Raw genomic sequence first — 20,003 nt, forward strand, 5'->3', positions numbered from 1 at the left:
CAGAGGCCTGGCCACCCTGAAGGTCCACCACCATTGTTCACTTTCATAGCCTTCAGAAATGTCCCATTTGAGCCACCATGGCAGAGGGGGTGCAGGTCCCGTCCCCCAGACACATGTTCTTGAAGCTGATTTGTTAAAAAGTCCTTGAAACCATCTTTTTCATTTGCTAAGACCCTTGTTTCTGTATGTTAAGGGAGATTACGAAGAAATAATACTTACAAGCCTAGGGCACAAATTCTCCATGGGGGTGTTAGCGCCCCGAAGAGGACAAAAGTTGGAAGGTAAAACAACACCTTAGCCATTGTCATGGTGTGTGGCCTACCAAAGCTCAACTCTTCTCTCAGTAGATTTGTATACCTTCTCATTTGAAAGAGTTTATGTTCAATTTTTCTCTATGGAGAGAGAAAGAGAGTGGTAATAAAAACTTAAGTTGGGAAATGCTGCCCGAGGGCAGAGCCCCTCAGGTCATACTTCAGGGCCCCATGGGCCAAAGCTGAACCCACCCCATATACCAGCTAGAGACCAACCTCAGCAGACTCAGTGGGAAATAGGGTGTTGCCACCAAGGCAGCCAGTGATCCATGGATGCTCACTGAAGAAAAGCCACCTATTATAGGAGATGTAAGCAGTTGGGTAGAGCAACTGTGAGAGACACTGCAATGCTGTATGTCCCCCGAGGTCAGAAAGAAAAGGTTTCCAGAACACCAAAGCCATCAGGAGACTCTTCCCACCTCTCACCTCGCTGGAGAGAGGTGGGATAGCAGATGTTCATGCTCCAGGCTCGGGATGGACTGTGTGACTACGGATTCAGAGCATTCTGAGTAGCCAAGGGGAAGATGGGTGTTCTGGGTGAAGGGCCAAGGTGGGTAACTCACAGATCCCTAGCACTCCATTCCACTCTCCCTCTGCCTCTTCTCTCCCCTCCCTTACTCTAGAGGCTGGGAATAAGAGGAGAAACAACTATATAGTAGGATGGACAGCTGTCTCTTGCTCTGCCACACAAAGGTAATGATTTCTTGAGCCCCAACTCCATACCCAAAAGATCTGGGCCTAGGCCACCACCTCTTCTAAGCAGCAGCACTTTGTACCAGCTTAGCTGGCACTTTGTGGTTGGGGGAGGTGGGGGTGGGCAGAGCGGGTATCTTTGGGAAGTCCAGGGCCTAAAGCTGGCTGTGTCTTACTCACCTGGAGTATCTGACACACACTAGAAGCCTCTTATGTATGTGTGGAATCACAGGTAATCCTTTCTCAAATGTGTTTTCAGAAGCAAAGGGGAATCGTGATCTCTGCTGCCTCTCAGGTTGCTGTCTATATACTAAACAAGATGGAGTTGCTGGGGAGAAGCAAAGGGCTTCCTCACCCATCCCAACTTATCTTCCCTTTTCAGGGAACTTGTTAGGTTTCTGCAACCTAGGGGGAGGAAAGAGGTATGGGGAGGAGAGAGAGGCCTTATTATAGATGGAAAGAACCAAGCTTCAGAGCAAGATGTTCCCACAGTGTCCAGGAAGTCCAGTACCTGACAAGCACCAAGAACCTAGTGTCCGAGAGACAAGGCACCATGAAGCAAAGATACAGTGGGCATGTGCCAGGAAACACTGACTTGAATCCCTTTCCTGGGACTAAAGACGGTACCATCTTTGATGCTCCCCCAAGACTATCCTCCTAGAGACCCCTATACCAATCTCTGTGGCCCCAATCAGCAAGTCCCAAGCTGTCCTTCCACGAACCCTCCCTGGCTTTCTCAGGAGGGTGATGGGTGGCCCTACAGTTGCATATTTTTGTTCTGTCAAGAAAGCACAAACAATTCAATGCCAAGAGAGAAGGGCCTTGCTCCCTGTGGGTCCCTGGCAGAATCCCCAGGGAGCTCTACCCACGTCACAGCGGCAACAGAGAGAGGGAAAACAGCCAGGCCTCTGGGGCTTGGGAGCAGGAGGGAGGTTTATGATTTTTGAATGATTAAACCAAACACCTCCATCAATGTTTCCTTCTTGTCACTCCTCCTGGCTGCCGCTCAGAAATGGTACAAGGCCTGGGTGCCAGTGGTCCCCTTGGGCCCACCCTTATACCCACCCTATAGGCCACTGCCTCCAGCAGCCAGCCTGGCTCTGGCCAGCTGCCAGGCCTTTGCCTACCTCCCACCCCATTCCCTGTCTGCAATTGTTTCCAATCAGTTAGGAAACAGCTCTGAGAACAATTAGAAAAGATAACAAGGAAGAATTACATAATTACAGTCCGCCTAGCTCTCAGGCACTTCAAACACACACACACACACACACACACAGAATTGAGTCAAAACTGGGATGGATGTGAGGACAAGGATGGTATTCTCTGTGAGTCTAATGCTCACAAGGGCTGGGACCCTGGCAGGGGAAGGAGCATCCAACTGTTGACCCAAGTGGGGACCTCAGTTATTCTCAGACTCAGGCCTCAGAGAGAGACTCAGGGTCCTAGTGTATATCACTCTGTAGAACAGGTCCTGTGGACCAAAGAGCCAAGCCCACTATTGAGGTTGAAGGAGACTAGTGATCTGATAGCCTAAACAGCTTATTTCCAAGATGGAGAACAAAGACACAGAGCAAAGATCTCATGGCAGGCCACATAGAACTCTTAACTCCAAACTCTAGGCAAAATGTCTTGTCCACTCACAGACTCCTGAAACTTCAATCCTGGCCTTTGATCCTCTGGCCAGCCGCTGACTGTTCCCACCCACCAGGAGACCTGGGATGTGTTCCCTTCTTGGTGAAGGCAGGCAGGTATAGGAAGAGCTTTGGCCTTTAGTGTTAAGAGTTAAGGGCCGAATAAATAGCTGAGGTTTCACGGGCCACCTGTACCACTCTGCCAGCATCACACTAAAGTAGCCTCAGCATATAAACAAACAAATGTGTGTTCCAGGGACATGGCATCTGTGGATGCCAAAAATTTGAATTTCATATCATTTCCACATGCTGTGAAATGTACCTTTTTCCTCTTCTTCCCCCCTCCAGCCATTTAAAAATGTAAACCTCATTCTGTACTGGTGAGCTGTGTATAAACAGGTGTCTGACAAGATCTAGCCTGAGGGTGAGGGTTTATCTAGGATGTTGCCAGCAGGTTGCTAGAAGATGGAGTATGTCTGATGGCATCACACTCATTCTCTGACTCTGTGTGCTCAGCATGACCTTCGGGAAGAGTCTTGCTGGTCAGTCCCTGCTAGGTTATGAGTGGGCATGAATATAAGGTCTGCTGGAGACATTTCTACCTCAGGAGCAGAAATGGAAAAAGACTTTCCTGGTTGGGCAAGTGGCCTCTGTCCAGACAAACACAGAAGAGGTCTTGTGTTCCAACTTGCCCCTGTCTAGGTAGAAGTTCTCTCCGGTACAGGAGGTAACAAAGAACCAACATCTTGGCTTTGTATACAGCACAATCCAACTCCCTGCTGTCTCCCTCTCTTGTTCTTTTAGCAACACAGAGGAGCAGAAATCTTTATTTATCCCAAACATGGAATGGGATGAAGACCACTAGGGCATCAGGTGAAAACGGAGCTTTGGATATCAGGCACCTACTGATACTAATCAAGTTCTCATAAAGTTGTTAGTACCTTGAGGACAGAGACCCATAGGAGAGGCTTCGTCAATGTTGAATAAATAAGCGCATGTGCAAGATGGAAATGGTTATTAGCATAATTTTTATCCACTCCTAAGCAAGTTGAGAGAGTTATTGCTCAGATGAGGAAACCTAGAAACAACACTGGGAGTAAGTGGGCGAAGCCTGACATGAGATTTGGGCCAAGTACACTGAGTCCAGGGAGAGAGAAGAAAAGAGGAGGAATGGCAGGCAGCGAGGACCTCAGACATGGAACCTATAAGAACATAAAAAGTTGTGCTCGGTGAATACAAGGATGCTGAGTGGCTGAGTGTAAACAGTTCTGAGTCAAGCTAGGTTTAGATCACCCTGGGCTAAGTATGTCAGACAAGGGTTAAAAACCTGTACAGGAAGTGTAGAAGTGGGAAGGTGTGACCTTCTGAACAGAAGGGTTGGTGGCAGTGAGGTTAGAAAAATTAACACAGCAATAGAGAATGTAAGGTCTAGAGTCTGTAAAGAATCCCTGTAAAAGAAACTCTAAACTGGGACAGAAGCAGGTTGGTTAACCACTGGGAGGACAGAAGAGCCCTCATTGCAGGCCTTGAACCCAGAAATGAAGTGGGACTTTAAAAATGATTCATGATTCTGAGAACAGAGACTGGAATTGGCTAAACCGGGCCCAAGATCAGTACCTGCCCTGGATGTAAACAGCCAATCATTTCTGGGATTCAGTTTCTCCATCTGTAAAGTGGAGATAATAGAACACGATGATAATTGCATTGAGTCATGGGACATTTAGATGAGATTATACATGTGGAGGGCTGACTGCAGGGCCTGGCACAGAACAAATGCCTAATACACATTTGCTAGCACTGCTTTCATCGGAATAACTAACCGATGCTGGACAGTCATAATTAGAGTGCTGTAATAAACGCTGTGTGCTTCTGCATGTCCCAGAAGCAAATTCTGTCCATCTGTCAGGAGTCCACTGGGACCAGAGTACCTTGATTTCAGCAGACTAGGAGGGTAGCTGGCTAGAGTCCGTAACCCCCACCATACTTATTTCTGACCTCCTAAGTGTGAGAGAGTGAGGGGGCCCTCCCCACATCCTCAGAAAGCTGACATAGAAACTTTCAGTCACTCCCCAGTAGTTAATGTCAGCAGGCAATCATTTATGCCTCTGCAGCTCCATGCAGGACTTTTCTCAGGAACCTTCTTGTGTCCCAAAGAACACTCATCAACTCCAGTACTGTGAAAAAGACAGACAGAGAAGACCTGACCCGAAACCCAGATACCTTCTGCTAACAATCCAGGAGAGTCACAAAAAGATTCAAACCAAGACCTCTGACCACAAGGAAGTCCAGGGGACTAATACTCACAGCTAGTCCTTTGGCTACCACCTTGGTGATCGATTATTCATCAGGACCTTGACCTGCTTGGGAAAGGCTCAGTATCATGGCACAGAGTAATAATCTTTCAGTGTAGGCATTCAAGAGTTCTGGGCTGGCTTTGCTACTCCCTGGCCATGTGACCACATAAATAAGAACAAGAGTTAAATGAGGACACATGAAATAATGTGTGTTCAGTACAGACTCTAGCCCAGTGCCTGAGACCTCTAGGGTAAAGACTCTAGAATTCAGAGACATGGCTGAGGTTTTGTTTGGCATCAGAGAGAGTGACAGGATGGAATCGTTCTCATAATCACACCTACATTTGACCTCCATTTCTTCTTGGGAGGATCTGCCTTTAGTTAATCCAGAGCCTCGCTATACTGCCCAGTCCTTTGTGGTGGGCTTTTCTCCACCTACTCCCAGATGCCTCCTGGCCCTCATTTAGAGATTATGCATTTCTCCACAAGGGTAGTTTGCTCTCTTGTTGCATCCAATTATAGCCTGCTCCCCTCACTCCACCTGGATACCCCATTTCGAATTGCGGAGTCCACGTGACCAGTGAAAGAAGCCCCGCTTGCTGCTCATGGTGTTCCTAAGAAGCCCCCTAGCTAGTCCTCTCTGCAGCACCCTTCAAATCCCATTCGCAGTGACCATGTCTCCCAAGAACAAGAATGTCAGAGCCAGGCAGCAGGAATGAAGATTTGAGCAAAAGAAGAAAAGAACCATGTTTCTGTTCCCAGGGAACCTCTCTACACAACTTCCTACTCCTGCATTTCCATCTGGTTGCTATTGGCAACCAGGCAATCCTATTTTTCTAGTCCCAAATATAATCATCATAATCAATATAGGGTATTTATCCCACTCCTTGGTTTCAAGGAATTGAAGCTTTTTACACTTATTCTTTCTTCACTAACATGAAGGGAGGGGAGGAAGGGGGGAGGGGATCTGTCTGCTGATGGGGGCTGGGGGAAAACTACTGAACAGATATGGAAACTGAGGCAATAACTAAGAAGGAGGCTGAAGAACTTCTCGGAAGACGAGAACATTGTTAGCAGTAGTTCCTTTTTGGATAGTGTTTTTAACCATTATTCTCTTTTAATTTTCACAAGAGCCTTCTGAAGTAGGTTCATCCATTAGATGAGTAAATGGTTTTTCTTTTCAACATTAGAGGGCTTAAACAGCATCACTTAATCTTGACCTTGTATCTTTTGAGTCACTTTCGGTAGCTGTTTTCTCCTATGGAATATCTGTAAAGAATTACAATAGTTACCATGTCTCTTATATTGGTTATCACCATACACTATTGTAAATGTTTATCATTGTATTACTTTATATATCAGAGTTGTTTTTTTTATTGTGAAAATACCATACAATTACATAGGCAAGGTAATGAGTGCATTTCTTATCAAGCATTGTTGCCTCCTCCTTTGTTTCCCCTTCCCATCCCTTCCCATCCACTCCCTCATCCCCCCACCCCTGTGCCAAAGTTGTAAAGTTCATTTTTCGACATAACGACTTGTACATCTCATTGTTGCAATGGGTCCACCTGTATCCCTATTTAAACACTTTGTTTTTCCCTTCCCCTCCCCAAATTATACCAACATCAAATACAATGAAAACAGGGGTTATACTGTGGGGCAGGGACATACCAAGCAACAAAGAAATCATCTTATAAATACATTAGAAACAATAGCAAGAAAGAAAAACCATTTGAGTCCTTATCTTGGGGTTCATTTCACCTAACATCAACTTATCTGACCGTTGCTGCTTGTCTCAGACATATACTAGTTATTGAAAATAAGGAAAACCATGAGACCTATGTTTCTATGCCTCCATCAGAAAGAATGACATTGCCCCATTTGTTAGGAAATGGAAAGACTGGGAAAAAAAATATATTAAGTGAAGTAAGCCAGGCCCAAAGAAACAGAGTTGTTTTTATATGTTAAAATCTGAGCCAGGTGCTGGGAGCTACTCCTAGTTACTCAGGAGGCTGAGATCTGAGTCTCATGGTTTGAAGCCAGCCCCAGCAGGAAAGTCTATGAGACTCTTACCTCCAGATAACCACTGGAAAACTCTATGTGTGTGTGTGTGTGTGTGTGTGTGTGTGTGTGTGTGTGTGTGTGTGTGTGTGTGTGTGTGTCTGTGTGTGTGTTGGTTCAAAGTGGTAGAGCACTAGCTTGGAGTAAAAAAGCTCAGGGAAATCACCCAGACCCTGAGTTCAAGCCCCATAACTGACCCAAAAAATGTTATTCTAGTTCTAATAAAATCCATACCAAACAGGCCACAAGTACAGCAAGCAGAAGTGTGTGTGGTTATCTGACTATCTATGAAATCCTGACATAAAGCACTTGACTAGGCTGGAAAACTTCAGATCTACATTTTCCTTCTAAAATTCCATGAACATTCTCTTACTGGAGTACAGTTTAAAAAAAAAATAGAAGAAATCAATTGTTTTAACTGTGAAGCCATCCCTGCTTTCCCATGCTTTTTGACAACTATGTGATATTGCCTGTTATTCCAGCAACGGGTTTGATGTCACCTCTTTGTCACAGCAACAAAAGTAGTACTAAACGTACGCCTTTGGAGTCCCCCCAAGTGGACGAGGCGCATGCAGCCTTCCATTCTAAACACCTAGCATCGGCTTCGGAGCCTTCCCTGCTAGTTACTGCTGCACTCAGGCAGCTGGAGGTAAAAGAACAACAAATAAAACATAACCAAAAGAGAAAGCATGTGACCACAGGCAGAACTGCACTAAAATAGGATGTTTTCCGGAGTGTTATGTGCAGAGCTCATTTCCCTTTGGAGACAGCATAAACACCACTGAAAGAGGAGAGTGACTGGCTTGTATCTGAAGCTTCCTCTGTTCTCAGAACAGAGACTCGGCTGCATACCGTCTCTTCTTTTAACATGTTTTCTGACTTAGAGCAATGTACTCACCAGGAGAAACCCCCACACAGAAGACTCTACCTGGGATAACCTCAGACCTCCTAAGCTCTGAGATCCGAGGACTCAGGCCAAGCTCTTGGCTTCCTCATACCTCTTCTGGCATCTTTTTGAATTCTAGAAAGAACTACTATACTGGGAACCTCTATATATACCCATTTGACTCAGATGAGTAGGAAGAGGAGAAAAATTAAAACAAAACACTCAACATGATAAATCCTAGGTTACAAAGACACAGAGGGAAATATTGGTACCCCAGGTTCCTAGATTGTCCACCAATCCATGAAAGTCTGCTTAGCATCTATTATGTGCCATTACTATATAAGGGTCCCAATTGGGCCCTTAGGCGGCCTGGCCTGCCTACCTATTACCACATAGCATAACCTGACTCCGAGGATGTGTTTAGAGGTATTTTCTCCATTCTTTCTGTTCTTCTACGACCTCAACTCCTGACAGTATGGCTTTTCTATACCATTCCCCATTCTCTATCAGCATCGGCTTTGGCATCAAATCTAGGACCTGCAGCATCCTCTTTCACTGGTCTCTTTTGCCCACAGTTGCCCCCACCCCCCATGTCTATGTCTTTCAGGCCACTGTTTCATGTCATTGCTGTCCCTGGGATCCAGCCATGCTAACCAACTTGGCTGGCATCTCTTGCCAGGCCTGTGCAAACTGCCCTCAGTGAGAGGCACGGAAGAGAGCGGGAGGTGGGTGAACACTTGAAGACACCCTGCGGTTTTTATTCCAGACGTTTCGAAAGGTTCAAACTTGCAGCTAAGAATTTCCTAAGATAAAAATCCGTTTGGGGCTCTCCTTAAGTCACGCTGTTCTAACTGCGTCTCACAGTAGATTCTCAACAACAATTATTTCTTTCCTTTATATAATACTTGCTCCTTCCCCAAGAGCTTGCCATCTGTTGTCTCTGTTTTAGCCCTGCAGCATCCTAGCGATGAATGTAGTCAGCTCAAAGGATCTGAGCCCTGTTTTGCTGCTTTTAGGGAGACTGAGGCCCACAGCCCACAACTGGTGCTATGCTAAATGGCAAACTCTGATTTGCTGCAACTTCCCTCAGCTACAGAACCTACGGGACTGACTAGTTGACTGAGTGTAGGTGTGAGTGATGACATCACTTTAGCCATGACAGCAAAGTCCTTGTGTTCATTATTTTACCCATAATGAGGACCCCAAACCCAGAGGCTCAAAATCACCTTACAGCTGCTCAACTCTTGAGGTATCACTCGGGAGGAGACAGTACTTGAGAAGCCCAGGTCTTAGCTGAACATGGGACAAGGCCCTCGTTTAGATGGCTAGCTGTGGCATGGAGATGGTACAAAATCTGCAGACCTGACACTTGGGCTGCTGGTCTACAAACTCCTGCTGCATGTGTACCCATAGCCCCAGGGGAAAAGAAACAAGGAAGGAAGGAAAATAACCAAGGAGGGAAGAAGGGAGAGATTCTGAAATCTGGACAACATCAAGAGCCTGTTTCCATGACAACCTCTCCTTATTACAGTTGCTCAAACTGCAGCCTGTTCCAATCAGCACTGTGGATGGGGCCTTCAGCCAGACCCAGGGATGGCCTTTACCTGGCCTGGTTCCTCTCTGAGGCAGGAGAGACAGAGCTCCTGAGCCACCTGGAAGACCACATCACCTTTTGACTACACCAGTATCCTACAAAGAGAAAACAATGTCCAAGAGAAGGCTGAGTTTATGGGAGAAAGTTTCTGTTGTGGAAGAAAAAGGAAGAGTACTGAAAAGGTAGAGAATAAAAAGAAGTGAGCAGTGTAGCCTGACATTAATATGGGAGTTACTGTCTGGGGACATTTGGCTTTATACTGGTGACACCTGGCCACCCACGGGATGTGTGATGTTCTACCAGCTTTGTGTGGGTGTGACTTCCTGGCACACCTGCTAATCCTACCTCCCTTCCCCTACATAAACTTTGGGGTGCTTTCTCCTCTGTTTTTCTGTCCCCTCTCTCTCATAAAGCTTTAAGCCCAAGTCCAAGGTCAACTTCCATGAGGGTAAGTACCCAACAAGAAGTAGATGCTGGTCGCTTCCCACCATTTTTCAGTGAGTCTTTGGGTTGAGGAGAGCAATTTCACCAACACACTCTGCAGCCACTGCTGCCACAAAGGCTTTTTGACAAAGGGACTCTCTATAGGCTCAAGTTCCCAGGAAGCGACCGGTGACTTACAACTTTCTCTCCACCCCACAGATGGGGCTTGGAGTCAAGTAACTTGTCAAAGTCACCTGCTGGGTCAGGTGTCAGCCTGGAGATTCTGTCTCCAGTAAACCAAACTCCCTTCTCTCCACATGCTCAGAACTACCCCCCCCTCTTCCTCCTGTGCCCATCTGGCAATCACCCCAACACGCTGCAAATCAGATGACATATGACACATTGCACTCCGTCCTGCTCTGAAGGGGGCCTGAGTATGGGAACAAGGGTTCTGGTTTATATTTTAAGCAGCTTGAGTGAAAAACAGGGACCTGGTGAGGTAAGGCCATGGCAATGAACAACGTGCAGCTGTCCAGGATAATTACTGTGCCTAGCCATCCTGGAGCCAGGGCGGTAGAACACAGGGAAAGGCTTTCCCCAATGATTAGAAGCAATGGGGACAGAGTTGGGAATTCCCTCCTCCCACTTACTCCTTTATTACAGGTGTTGCTCCCAGAGGAGGGTCCCATACAAACTCCACTTTTGTGTTGCCATATGCAGAAATAGAGCCCTGAAAATCAGCTCATGGTTGGTGAGCCAAGAGATAAGAAACACCTAAAATCAGTGTAAGAGAGAAACAGTAATAAGGTCAGTGAGTGGAAGAGGTGGAAAGGAGGGTTCAAAGATGCTTGTTTGTTACAAGCTAGGTAGGAATGACCTATTATAATTTCCACCTCCCCTCTCAAGCTGTGACACAGTTCTGAAGGTTTCATGGCCACCATGCTCTAACTGATAAAGGGAATTTGGGGCTGGAGCACACTTAGACCGTTGACCAGCTTGGAGGTCATCCCTGCAGGAGTGGGACTTGGGCTACAATGTCCTTCAGAGGCTTCATCTCCAACGAACTTGACTTGTATAAAGAGGAGGCCCACCTTGGCCTTGGAACTCACACGTGGATGAGAAAAATCACGCCTGGAGAGCATCCATGAATGTTTGGCTGTTTTTATACCCTCCATACTTAGATGAAAATAGCTAGTAGCTGGCTGCGTGGAGAAGAGAATCCCATTCAGGTAATTAACCAATAGCATCTCTCCTGCTCTTCAGAGAGAACCCCTCAGTGTGTATTGGTCAAGACTTAGAGCAGAGGAAGGATCCTGAAAAGTCCAGATCCTTTGCCAGCTCCTTTCCTCCTGATGATCCTGAGCTTCATCCATGAAAGGGACTGCAAGTCTGAGAGGCAGAAATCTAGCAGTGAGGGATGAGACTGCAGTGTGTGTGTGTGTGTGTGTGTGTGTGTGTGTGCGTGCGCGTGCGTGCGTGTGTGTGCGCACATGCGTGCACGTGTGTGTGTGTGTGTGTGTGTGTGTGTGTATAAATGCACACACTCTCCCAAATGAAGCTGCAGTAACATCAATGTGTGGGTGTATGTGTGAGAATTGGGGAGGAAGCTATGCATGGGATTGTGTGAAACTCAGTGTTACAGGCAAAAGAAGAGCTATATCCGAGGAGAAGAGAACTAGGTATTTATCTACCACTGCATCCAGAGAACCTTAGCCTGTACAGCCTCTGCTGCTCTCTTTCATATTTCCTATTCTCAATGGGACATTCCTCACACATGTCGCTCTTAGGTTTGCCACACTGTCGACTGCACACAACCTGAAAATCCAGAGAATTCTAGAGGAGGTGACCACAGGGACCTGGGCACATGCATCCACAGAGCCGCTGCCAAGGCCTTGTGCAGATGTCCAGCGGGCAGGAGGACGGCCTGACAAGACATTGTTATCTCACACTAAGGAGGAGCACCACTTCTACCAAAAGAAGGAGCCAACGAGAAGTTGGGAGGAGTCCAAGGGTGGACTTGACCAGAATCAAGAGCATGCCCAAAGATTCCATGGAGAAAAACTAAGGAAGGCCAAAGGAGGGGGCCGTAGATGCATTCAGTGTACTGTTGAGCTCATGGAGGATGGAGTTCTTGTCCTGGAAGGGAGCTGGTCCTGACCCACAAGCCCTCCAAGAGGGAGTCCAGCCATGGCTCCTAATTTCTACCTCCCAAGGGAGACTATGGACATGAGCCACCATGCCCAGTTACAAAAATGATTCCTTAAGAATGTCCAGATATCACAAACAAAAAGATCTGTCTCAAATAAACAGACCACTGCTAGACTGTAAGCTACTGAGAGAGTTTCATAGATTCCCATGTACAAAATGCATAAGCATAATAATTCTTCAATCAGCATTGAGATGAAATGTTATGTCCCCCTTCAACTCTCTCCCTGTCAGCAAGTATTAGCCTGCAATTATTGCCATGCATAACTATTACGATTGGCAAGAATGTTAATAGTCCCTGGTTCATTCAGTAGTGCTGGTATCATTCATGATCTTCAGTTTTCCTTTTATCTCTGACATGGGGGGATTTGTGAGGCAGAAAACAGTCTCATCCAGATCCAGCTCTCCTAACAGTCAAAGTGTACCTAGCAGGTGCCAAGGCTTTAAGATGCCTGCTCCACAGACATAGCAGGCCTATTTCAAAACCCCAGTAGCCCACACTTGCCAAATAAGTCCTCTTTAGGAGCATCTGAAGATCCTGAATTCCTCTACAAACTGGTCTCTAGAGTGTGTAACCACTACACTTTAGAATAACAGGATTGAGTGATCAACTATACATATTATGTAAATACACACATACAAATTATGTGCAACTATGCATATAAAAATACACATACACACATGCACGCATACATATGTGCATTATACCTACACACATGCATACACATATGGAGCTCAATGCGCAGCTACCCTTCCTGTTCATCTCACATGATATATTTGCTAGGGATGTTTGGAAAAAAAGTAGGGACAGTTTCTGCTACTTAAACAGCATCCAGAGCTAAATGTTTGCAAAGCACTGGTAAAGGGAAAGCCTTGAACTCAGATGTTCATGCAATAAATGACTTAATCAAAATCCACAGCTCTAATTCTCTTTTCCTCTCTATTTCTTGGATTCTCCTAGAGAATGCTTCTCCAAAGTTCCACATTTACCCAAGATCCTCTAGACCTTATTGCCTGGGGCATTGCCAGGGCAAAAAGCATCTGGTTCCTGACCCCAGAAAGCATCCTAAAGCCAAACTATCAGTATGGTGCCTTCTGGTACCTTCTGGGATTAGGGTAGGTGTTTTGTGTAAGCTAGTGGTAACTAGTTGTGTGTCCATGTAAGCAAATGTATGTGTGTATCAGTGTGTAGATCTATGTATGTTCTTTTCATGTCATCGCAGAAAGTAAATTTATCTTCATAGTAGAGTCAGTTAGCTCCTCCCATTTCCTCTCAATTGAGTCAACTTAAAAAAAAAATGTGAGCTTTCAACCTGTAGAAAAATACCAAGGAACTCATGTTTCAAAAGGCAGCCTGGGTTTACTTTCCCCGCTGCCCTGTGCAATGTAGGCTGTCCAAGCTAACGCTGGGAGGTCGTGCTTCTTCCTTTGAGGTGCCTGCTTCTTGCCTACAGCCATCAGATTGCAGCAGACACACAAGTAAGAGTGTGAAACACAGAACCAACTCTGGACAGCACTCTCTCCCCACACCCAGGCCTGCCTGCCTACTGCAGCGTGTGCTGCTGTCTCCATACCCGCCATCCTACAACTGCTTAAAAGAGCCTGACAGGTAATTTATTCGGTGGCAGAGGATAGCAATTTCATTGTCCAGAGGCAAGATATCGAACTGCATCAGAAAATCTGTACACTCGTGGAACACAGGTTTAATATGATAACAATTCCAAGGGTGTGTGGTCGTAATTCTTCCTGCTCTTTCCTCTCTTCCCCTAAAGCTGCCAGCAAATGTTTCACACTGTTTCCTGTTGCAAAGGCCCTCCAATGGACTACCATAGAATAAATCAGATATTTCACCATGAAGGGTGATTATTGAGCACTTATTTGTGGAAAGAGCTAACTATACAAGGGTCAGGGCCTATCTACTGCTATGAGATTTTTTAAAAAAGAATTGAATCTATCTCTGCAGCAACCTTGCTAGGATCTACCAGGTTTCACACAGGTAGAGACAAGAAGGATTGGTGGACAGGTTTGGCACACAAGACAATACTTGCTTCTAGAAGCAGTCAAGACCTTTGAACCTTGAGTTTTCCCAAATATTCTGGCAGCTATTTTTACATTTGATTGGAAACACCTATGGCAGGTAGGTAGGGTAGGAATTCTATTATTATTTCTATGCATATATAAAAAATGTCATGTCTTGGGAGTATTTAAGAACCAGATTCCTCAGTCCTAGCATGAGAACCGTGGAGCCTGGGGTTCCTTATAGTAGTAGTCCACAAGATATTTCTTAAGTTTCCATGTTCATCAGGTACGAAGCTAGAACCTAAGTCTAACTGTCAAGTTCTAGATCCCTCTGCCCCCCAGCTCCTACTACTATCTGCCACCAAAAGAATGCAACTCACCTGAATGGAAAGAAAATACAAATTCTAAAGAAGATCCATAAGCTTGCCTTTGCAATGAAATTCTGGACAAGCTACTTGCTTCTATTTTTCATTGCTTCATAAGATTGATTATAAGCCAGGGGGGAGTTTGTCAGGTCATGACTTCTGGTTCTTCTGTGCCTGGACTATACGGTGTCTTCTAGAAATTCTCATTGAATTGAATCAGGAATAACAACACAGTTCTCTTACAGTTATATGTCCATGTGAAGAGCACATTTTGCTTGGAAGCGCAAGGTTCATGACCCACGGATGTCAAGGTTACAGAAGGCAGAGTTTCCTTGTGTTCCTGCCGCTAAGCTCAGCTCAGCTTTTTTGGGTGTAGTCATGAATGGGATTCTTTTTTTTTTAAGCTCCGCTTTTGATATTTATTTTGTGTCTCTTTCATACTTCATATTATATTTATATAAAAATCCTGACTTAACCACATTTTTAAAACCTATTCGGTCAAATAATAATCCTATTGCTTGGCTGCCAGTCAGAGAAAGGAAGGTCTCTCAAAGAATGATTTACTCAAAGCCAGCAAAGGTTGAATATCAGAAAAGGGTGATCCTGAAGGTAGGCTCAAGCTAAATGAGGCCAGAGGTCTGTCTGGGCTTCATTTTGGAAAGGCCTTCAGGGTAAGAAGTGCCATCCGTATCACGAAATGGCATGTCACCAACACTCTTGGTGAAAATTGCATAGAGTGACATTCTTGGCTGCAGTCATTAGTCACTCAGGGTCAGAAGGGAGAGGAGGCCCCAGATGTGCTGAGGTGGAGGGGGGGGGGAGCATCTGCTCTTCTTCTCCAGGAGGAACCATAGCACCTCTGTGATCATCATGCTTGGCTCCAGGTGGTTCAGAGACAAAAGAGAACAATCCAGGTCTGAAGGGACAGAGAAAAAGTTCCCAGCCAGGAACATTCAAGGACCAAAAAACATGCTTAAGGTCACCATCCTGGATTTTAGAACCCAGAGCCACTGAGATCCCAGAGGACAGCTAGACTTAACCTTCAGCTACGGATGACATTGTCTACACACAGAGACATAGAAAAGAGGGGAGAATGCCTGGAAAGATGGGAGTGGAGCAGCCCCCAGGCCACGCCCACAGATTCTACCAGATGGCCTTCCTACTCCTTTTTTTCCTAGGAATGCCTCAAGATCCTTACTTTTCTTGAATGGGCAACTTTCCCCACCACCTACGTCTTCTTTCTGGATTCCCATCTGCTGCTGCTCCACAGGATTCTTCCCATTCTTTTTCTTTTTATTTCTTTTAGATGCTGGCTTTTGTTTTCCCAAATGCTGTCATTCCATCACCATTGCATTCCGTGAGTACTTAGAAGGTGTGTCCTGTGTCCCAGGTCCACTACTGAGCACAGACTGGGAACAATGACCTAGACAAAAGCAATCCCAGGTCTCTCCAGCTCACCACACAGTATGAAAATTACCATTATCCGTGGAGACAAGTTGCACTGTGCGCAATGTTCCGCCCTCTGAGTTTCTCAGGTGGTTTGCTCATGGAATCCCCCAATTGCCTTACCTTGAGAGGACAGACTTCAACTTACAGGCTGTGGGCCTAGTAGGTCCTAAACACTTAAACCCCGTCTGTGACCAGCACGGATGGTGGTTGACACAGATGTCAAATCTTCTAACTGGACCTTGTGTTATGCAGCTCACCTCTGAAGGCCACCTCTGACTTTATTTGAAGGACAGCAATCATCTGGGGCCTGCCATCACATGACAGGCATCCATGCGGCATGTCACACTTCTGGTATATTCTGAGGACCTAGCTCCCACAAAGTCAATGGAGAAACAAGAAATTCTTCCCAAAGAGGAAGCCGTTCCTTCCTAATACGCTGTGTCTTTTCTTCCTTTGTGGCTGAGTTAGCTACAGAAAAGACGATCGAATCAGTAGGCTTTCTTTACACCCCATTCTGTTTGGGGGACCCTTACTGTCCTCCAAGTTGCTCTCAGTCAGTTTGCCCAAGTCCCAAAGCTCCAGAAAGGTTGGCTTACTGCCAGAAGCCCTAATCAACTGGGCCATTTTCTTTTCAGGACCCAACTTTATCATTGCTTTGTACCTCCTCCCTTCCCTCAGAACATAAGAGAAACTGGCAGTGTTTGTGACCGTGATCCCTGTGCCCTCTCCTCTCAGATGTGTCTAGATTTCCAGCTGCTGGGAGGCAGCCTGCCATCTGCTTCCCTCTATGAGGCTCAGCCGACACCTCTGGCGCTGCTGGTGGTGGTCATGACCGTGTTCCTGGGCGGCTCTGGACTCAGCCTTCCTTTAGATATGTCCCTCTTAATTAACCTTGTGTCTGCATCCTTTCTCTATGAAAGGGAAGGGAAAATATTGTCACTAAAGGATGAAGCAGAAGAAATTTCCAAAGACCAACATGTGGCATCTCCAGGGTTCCCTTGCATTTTCTAAATCGGTACTTCTCTCGAATTAAAATGTTTCTGGCAAAGCTTCGTGTTTTTTTAAATGTGTGCTTCCATTCCAAGAAACACCACAATAGATGGATCCCATCTACGACAGCAGAAGAGGTCCGTGGACTTCCCTGGATCCAACCTAAAATAGGCACCAGTGAGGCTGTACACCTCCCCCCTGATTCCCCTTGCCCTTGCTAATACCCTGTAGACCAGCTGAGCCAGATCAAAACCATTTATGTGAACCTCAAAGAAGGATCTTGCTAAACTTCAACCTTCCTAAACATTCTTTTCCCAAATCTGAAAGTCCTTTATGTTAAAACTCCCCTCCACACTTAATCTTCTCCTTCAATTCAGGAATGAAACTGAACCTTCTCCTTCTCACACTCTCAGCTGGGCCCTTCTGCTCCCATGTCATCAGGCGTTAACGCTTTCTTAAAAGAGATCCACATTCTGTGCTTGATGCATCCTGAACACGGACCACATTGCAGTGAGTGTGCAAAAGGACCTAAATTCCAGAAATCTTAGGGCAAGCTGGTGCTGGTGGCTCACACTTGTAATCCTTGCTACTCAGGAGGCTGAAATCTGAGAACCCAGGTTCAAAGCCAGCAGGGGAAGACAAATCTGTATGCTTCTTATCACCAGCAAAAAGCCAGAAATGGGGCTACGGCTCAAATACTAGAGCACCAGCCTGGAGCACAAAAAGTCAAGTGAGAGTAGAAAGACCCTGAGTTTCAAGGTCCAGTACTAGCACACAACCAAACCAAATCAAACAAAACAAAACAGAAATCCCAAGCAGCCTGGTGCATGCAGGTCTTAATCTGTGTTGAGGTCTTTGTTGGCTGGGGTAGGTGGGCTGTGGGGTCCCAGATTTGGAAGTTGCATTAAGGTGTGACTCTCAATGAGCTGGAAACTACAATGAAGCACATTCTCCATCTTCCTCACGTGCCAGTAACTCTGCTGATCACTCTCAGTAAAGTATGCATGCTAAATTATTTTTCTGGAAGACCAGAAGAACTGAACAATAGCTCTTCCTCATTCCACCTGCTGAAACCCAGCACACTGGGGGCTATTAAATGGACCGTCTTCTAAAGCTTGAGTTCTCATTAGCATCCTGCTCTAGCCAATCAAACCACTTCACCACATGTGCCCTCACACACGTAGTTTAATATCCCCGACCTTCCACTGGCTCCTTCCATGTAATTTCTAAAGTTGATGAATTTTGGCTGCCATAATTCACATCCCGCATCATCTAAATGTTCTCTCTCAGGTCTTCCAAACCTTCTGCTCACAGCAGCTGAGTCGGCATCCATGCTTTGATATGCATTTACTCAGCCCTGGTTGGAACTTTTGGGATGATACATAAAGGATATGTCCCACAGAACACTGCTGCATACTACCACAGGGGATGGTGGTAAGAAATAGCTTCATGGTATAAGCCAGGAATTATTACATTTGAGCAAAGCATGGTTAGGCCTACATGATGTGTCTGGATACATAGTGGTATTTTCAAACACAGTGCTTTGAAAATTTCTCAGGTTGTATTATTGTTTAAAAAAGGGGGGCGGGGGAGAGGGGAAAGGTTTTGATTTTGCAAATATTGCCAGATTTGGTGACTAGACAAGTTCAAATATATCTCATGACACCTGAAAAACTGTCCTGGGAATTTTCTGCAAATCTATCAGTCCCTTCCTCTATCTTCCCTCAGAAATTCCCACTGTTAATATGTATAACACCACCTTTTAAGTCCTTGGGATATGTTGATAGAATCAAGGCCACAGATAGAGAACAGGGACCTACAGGTCATTCATGATAAAGGGGATGCTGGCTCTGGTCTGCAAACTGAACGTGTATCTTCCTGGTAGGTCCAGCACAGCTGTGAACCATGTTAACGACACAGCAGCTCACACAGAGGAAGGCAAAGTTGGAGGCATGGTCTCCTTAGTACAGAGATCAAGATGGTCCTGTGTGGCCTTATGACTGAGTCAAGAAGGGCATAATAGCACTAGCAAGTCTCACTTGATTATGGTTACATATGATACTTTATGGAACATGTACAGACCAGAGACTGCACTTTACTCCTGTCAGTAAAGGAGATATAACAGCAACACCGAATATTCACATAATGTGTCTCATTTCCACCTCACTACAGCCCAGAAAGCTAGGCTCTGTTACCATATCACTTCACATGTGAGAAAATCCAGACCTCAGGCCAACAAACATCCATCCTAAGTCTCTCTGCTAGAAAAAATAAAAGGAGAATGAGAAAAGGATAAAACCTGTGGAGCCCATCTGAGGGGCCCACAAAGGAAGTTTGACAAAGTTTTAACATTTAAGCCTGGTTTCTCAGAAAGTACATTAAATTGGCCTCTCAGTTCTCCATCTCTTAGCCTTTAAACGGACACTAAGAGCAGATGGGGAAGGAAACTAACTTTATGCACTGGAAACTGTGATATGTTTATTAAACAATAGCTATTTCCCTACATCCTGCATCAGCCTTCCAGATGGATGACTCCGCTATCCCATCACAGCCTCACGAAACCCCTACTCTCCTTGTCTTCATGATGACTCCATTTACAGAGAAGGAAAGGGGAGATAAGCAAGGTGAAGTAACTAGTCCAGTGCCACCCAATTAGTAAGCAGTGGGTTTGGGATTCCAGCCCAGGGCCAGCAAAGGGACCATGAGCCTTTGCAGCATGGCCATTGTGGATACAAACACCCATGAAGTCCTCAGCAAGTCTGCTTTGGACTTCGCCCCTCCCCACACTCCCTTCCTCTCCTCACTCTCCAACATATATGATGTGCATTTTCATTAGGCTTCTTTGCCCAGTGATCTGTTGACTTATTATATGAGAACTGCAAACAAATGCCCTCGTTTCATCCTTCGCTCCCTGCTCCTTCCTTTCTTGGCATCTAGATTCGGCATTGATTTTGCTGGACCCGCTCCACTGCCTGATTGACATTTAGAGCTGATTCTCCCTTGGAGACCTTAGGCTAGTTTTCCAGTCTCCCACTGGAGCTCAGGATGCAGCAGCGTATCACATGAATAAGCTGAGTTTGTC

The 20,003-nt window shown here is 45.7% G+C and overlaps 1 protein-coding gene across 6 annotated transcripts in view; it reads right to left on the reverse strand.

The window, feature by feature from the left end:
• Plxna4 (plexin A4) overlaps positions 1–20,003 on the reverse strand; it is a 353,917-nt gene that overhangs the window by 279,478 nt on the left and 54,436 nt on the right. The window lies entirely within an intron of this gene.

The sequence above is a fragment of the Dipodomys spectabilis genome, unplaced genomic scaffold (genome assembly GCF_019054845.1).
Source record: "Dipodomys spectabilis isolate Male_0828 unplaced genomic scaffold, ASM1905484v1 ptg000197l, whole genome shotgun sequence".
In the NCBI taxonomy this organism is placed as follows: domain Eukaryota; kingdom Metazoa; phylum Chordata; class Mammalia; order Rodentia; family Heteromyidae; genus Dipodomys; species Dipodomys spectabilis.